Raw genomic sequence first — 5559 nt, 5'->3', positions numbered from 1 at the left:
TGCACCGTAACAACACAATATTTCAAAATTAAAAAGATTGACTTACAAAATAAAGAGAGAAAAATTAAAATGATAATATATAATATATATGCAAATTTAATATATATACAAATTTGCAGCATTTATTATTTTGATTACTAAATATGTAATACTATTTATAAAAATGTTATTGCTTTTAATATTTATTTATAACACGCGGTAATATCAAGTTTTATTTAATTTTGATCTCTTATTCTAATAATAGAAATGATATATCTTTTATGCTGTTGCAATATACGTCTCACGTGCATAAAGAGTGATACGTTTCTCGCAAATAGTTTTTATTTCTCTCTTATTTAGAAGATTTTATTGTGAATTAATTGTAGATATGCGATTTTCAACTCTGACTTTGCTTGATAGATATTGCATAGAAGTATTAATCATTGTTGGTGTCATTCTATTATAATCGAAGTCCATGAAATGCTTGTTCTTCTGCGATGTACTTGAATTGGTCGCGCTTGTACTCGCTAGTGACAGGAAGAAAAATAACGTTATTGTGTATGTTACGAGCAGTAAAAGTCTCATGATTGCACATGATTCCAATATATGTCGTGTATAATCAATAATTGAGGCTGTCTAGATTTCACTTCTTGGCAATTTAATCTGCAATCATGTTGCATTTTCAATAGTGTGAATTAATTGCAATTGTCACGAATAACTCTTTCCTGATTTATTAATCACTTTTTCAAAAATTCGAACGTAATAAATCATTTCATGAGAAGTTACACAAAATGCATATCGTAAAGCGTAATTTCCATACGTTTCAGAAGTTTCAGAATAATCATACAAGGATTTTGATATGTATAAAGAGCTTTTAATAAAGTATGACATCAGTCTCGGATTGATGGCGAGATGGTTAGGCGACATAGTGACACTATGTGAAGGTCATATTAACACTCATGCTTGGAATATAAGTGCCCTAAAATTGTCAGTATTCAATTCGTTAAAAATGTTATTAGTCATGACATTAAATATTTCGAATTTCATCGAATGACCATGTCAAAGTGTGAACAGTATAAAGCTTAGACTTACGTGTTGTAATGCGAATGCATTGTTATTAATTTATAGCCGTTTTACGTCGTCATTAACTTATAGTCATTTCACTATGTAGATAGATATACATATACAGACATACAAATATAAATTATGCATCTTATATATTTTCAATATTATTTATATAGAGAATTATATGAACATATTTTTTTAGTGATGCCTTCTTTCTATTATATATAATTAATAATTTTAATTGTTTTTTTTTTAGAGGAAGAAGGAGTGAATTTAATTAATTTGGTTTCTTTTACGGATAATAAAATATTAATTATTTATTCTTTAATATTAAATGTAATTTTTTAATACCCCATAATTTTTACATTGGTTTTAATCATGCACGCTTGATATAAAAAGTCTATTCTTAATAATTGACAATAAGTATATATACGTAGCAAAATAATTTAGTTGATACCATCTCCACATCTTGATTATTTCGTGAAAAATTTATAATTGATGATTCAATTTGTAGCACTTTGTGCGTTGTTAATTAATTAGATATTTCTAATGTAGATCTTCATTTTTCCATTAATTGTTTTTAATCTTCAAAATATATATGATCCTCATCTCTGTTTTCTTTTCGGGAATATCTTCTTTCATGAATAGTACTGGTGTTTAATCCCTCAATAAAAAGATTCTGTAACAAAAATCAAGACTTTAACTTTAAATATAAAAGGCGATTATTAAAGATTTTATTACAGCACGCGGTAATATCAGAAACAAGAATTATATGTACTGTGTGCGAAAGTAAAATGGCCACTATAAATAGAGATTTGTACAATATGTTGCATATTTGAATTTGTTGGATACAAAGGAATCAATACGTGATAATAATTGTGTGCGTTGACGGACGGATATTGTAATATTTAATGATTCTAGCGATTTTCTAGCAAAGATAATCAACTTTGAGTGATTCGTTGATTTATCGGAATCATAAGTTGATCACTCGATCAAATTATGATTTCGATAAAATATAACAACTACTTGTATTTTATCGGAATCATGTTGTATTTTATCGGAATCATAAGTTTACATAACACTGCAAGAAAATGCAAACATATGCTTGACGTAAATACATCGTAAAGACATTAGTCATAAATGGACAATCAAAAGGAAGATTAAAAAGATTGGATAATGTACTATTTTGATAAATTTACTACATTTATTATTTATTTATAATACGTGGCAGTAATAAGTATTTAATTAATTTAATAAGATTAACAATAATATAAGTAATATAGGCATCTTGGGCAAGAAAAGAGAATAAGACCAAAAAAAATCTAGTATAGACTTAGGGAGAAATTAAAATAAAATGTTTATATATATATAAAGATAACTCAGAAATAACTTAATGATATTAAATGATACAATTATTAGCTATCAAGTACAGTTATTACATAAAGATTATTTAGGCTAAAAGGAATTGATAAATAAATATCTATCTAATATAGGCATCCCTTTCTTATGCTGTTGCAAAATATATATTAATGCTTTTCTTATAGCAGAAAATCTCTTACCTAAAAGACAGTTCTACAGCGATTTCCAACTCTGGTTTTGTTCGGCGGACATTGTATAGGGACATTAATGATTGATCCCGCTTTTGTATCCTGATTTTGTATTTTGTACTTATCGAAAGGCACGAATTCCTTTTCCGATACGTTCAAGTTGGACGTGCGTGCGCTCGACATCGATAAGAAGAAAAATAATGCTATCGCGATTGCTATGGCCAAGAACTTCATATTTGCGTATGATTGCAATATATAACAGTCGAAAGTGTCTAAATTTCGCTCCCTAATGACTGATTCTGCAATCAGATTGCAGTTTCAATTTGTTTGAATTAATTACAGACTCTCTCGTAGTTGCTATGAATATTTTGTTCTTAATTTATTAATTACCTTCTCAAACATTCAAACGTAACTAATCACTCGAGAATTCACTATGCGAAGCAATTATGCGTAATCTTGCTACGTTTCAAAACTTTCAGAAAAATCATAGACTTTTGGTATGAGTTAATGATGAATATAACGAGTTTTGTGTGATGAAGTTCTTTTCACATATTGCACCGACAATCACAGCGCGATTAGCGACACTTTGCGGCGTACTAATGTTCGTGCTTTATAAACACGTGCTCCAGAATCATTATCAGTACCCACTTGCAGAATTCGTTAATCACAACGTCAAGCGTTTGGTTTGAAATTTTATCGGATGAGCGTACGTTATCCAAGCGTGAGCGATACGAAATTTAGATTCAACACGTCCCGCGATTCGAACAGCTGACTCGAATCTCGCATTTTCCGCTAGAAGGCCGCCGAGCTGCGGATGCGATTGTATGTGAGACGTTGAGGAACTGACGACGATTGATTTCTATCCGACGCTGTCGCCGCTACCATCCTCTCGAATCGAACGCAAACAGACTACTCGGAAACGGACGAGCGGGCCAATTAAAATCGACCTTGTAGTCAAACCGGCTTAAAAGGTTGCTTTATCTGCGACGCAGAGTATCGCGAAGACACCAACCAACGGCTTTATCAGCTGGCGTGTCCGGAATTTTTCATCGATTCGAGATTGCGATACTGGGAACTGCGTGATGAAATCTTGAACTTTACTTATTAGATGTTTCTCGAATCGCGCGCGCTATTGATCATCATAAAGTCGATTTGCTCAAAATATGCATGAGGTTTTTATATCTTATACTAAATCGTGCGTTAGTTACCTCGATTAATTTATTATTAAAAAAATTTTTTTTCTTCTTTGTTTATTATTTATTCTTAATTACTCTTAACGCTATTCATTAACTATACAATATAATATTTAATAAGTCGTAATACAACTGACAAAGAAATAATTTCATGTAAAAAAAAAGCAAATAAAAATATCGAATAAATTTTTATTCCCGTTTTATCGAAGAATTTTCCAGAATATAAAAAGTATATAATTATAAAAAGAATAATATACATATATTAATGGCGTGAACGTATAGAGAATAAAATATGTAAGATGCGACACACTTTAATTTATTCAATCACTTAGAAAGAGATGTAATAAGTAAAAAATTGTTTCATCTATATAATTATGATATTTTCTATATTCTCGATATTTCCGATATATAGCTTCTTATAACTTTCGATAGCAATAAATCTTTATTGCTGCGCACGATTACATACTTGATAAAACTAATATGGATTATTTTTTGCGATATATGTATAGACGCACATTATTGTCATATTTAAACTTATTTTTTTAAACTAAATAATTAACAAAATAAAAATTTATTCGATGTTTTTATTTGCTTTTTTTACATGAAATTATTTCTTTGTCAGTTGTATTAAATAAAAGAAGAAAAATAATTTAAAAAATAATTAATTAATTAAACTAACTAACGATTTAGTTAAGTATAAGATGTAAAAACAAATGATACTTAAGACTTACCTGCTTTTTATTTGTCAAATTGTTAATTCACCACACCATCCTGCACTTCCCACGCCGATCGGCTTGTTGGCCCGGTTGACAGAAAACTCTAGTCCTTCGTGGAATAAATATTATTCTGCCCTCCATAACTTGCGGTGTCGTAGTACTTTCATTCTCGTGAAAATTTAAAATTTGCGATCCTGAATTTGTGTCATCTTGCAATCCCATCAGCGGCTTGATGGAGAAGCACCAACTACTAGCGAGGCTCGCAAAGAGGATCGTTAGCACAACAATCGTATAGAATGCGCGCATTCTCGAACACTAACAACTCGCGCGGTGTTTAAGTCATGTTTAAATCTTAACAGTCAGTGATAACCCGATGACATTTTATGACGATTTTACCACGATTCTTTTGCCATTTAGAAAAATGTCGTAATCAATATGCGCAAATGTTTAGCATGTCAATATTATGTGACAAATTTGTGCGAGACTTCGTCAGGTGTGTTTGGATGTTACTGCTTATATATTTATGTATGAAAAATATACAGTCAATATTTTACATTTTTATATACATCAAAAGTTATGCGCCAAGTGCACGCGAATTCTGTTTTCTTCGCGAATATACTCGATAACCTTTGATGGCATTTTTGGTAATAGTGATTAATTGTCTTTATTGGTTGATAAAAATGATTTTACGCGACAATTTTGTTATAGATTATTTTGTTCTGCAATATTATAACAAACTTATAATTTTGTTTTAGCAAAAGTTTGTTCGTAATGTAACATATATTATTATGTATAATATATAAATTTTATAGAGAGTAAAAACAAAAATATTTCAGAAAAAAAGTAAAAATTATGATTTCTAAGAATTTATTATACAGGGTGAGTTTTTTAACTTGAAACTGTAAAATATCTCGGAAAGTAAGCTTTATCGAAAAAAATGTTTCAAATAAAAGTTGTAGGGTTCGGAGGGGGTCACATGATAAAAATATTGATTTGACCTTGAGTCACCTTTTCAAGGTGAGATCAATGTGATCGACGTTTTCTTAAATGGAACCCCCC

The 5559-nt window shown here is 30.1% G+C and overlaps 1 long non-coding RNA gene across 1 annotated transcript; it reads right to left on the bottom strand.

Annotated features, from left to right (window-relative positions):
• Positions 1 to 1340: 1340 nt before the first annotated feature.
• LOC115245947 lies at positions 1341 to 3582 on the bottom strand. Its single transcript, XR_003885622.1, has 2 exons — positions 2604 to 3582; positions 1341 to 1723 (listed from the first exon to the last, which is right to left on the bottom strand). It is a non-coding gene; the product is annotated as an uncharacterized LOC115245947 (long non-coding RNA).
• Positions 3583 to 5559: the final 1977 nt, after the last annotated feature.

The sequence above is a fragment of the Formica exsecta genome, unplaced genomic scaffold (genome assembly GCF_003651465.1).
Source record: "Formica exsecta isolate Colony F162 unplaced genomic scaffold, ASM365146v1 scaffold137, whole genome shotgun sequence".
Classification (NCBI taxonomy): Eukaryota; Metazoa; Arthropoda; class Insecta; order Hymenoptera; family Formicidae; genus Formica; species Formica exsecta.
The sequence above is the reverse complement of the archived record's forward strand: the minus strand, read 5'-3'. Positions and strand labels throughout refer to the sequence as shown.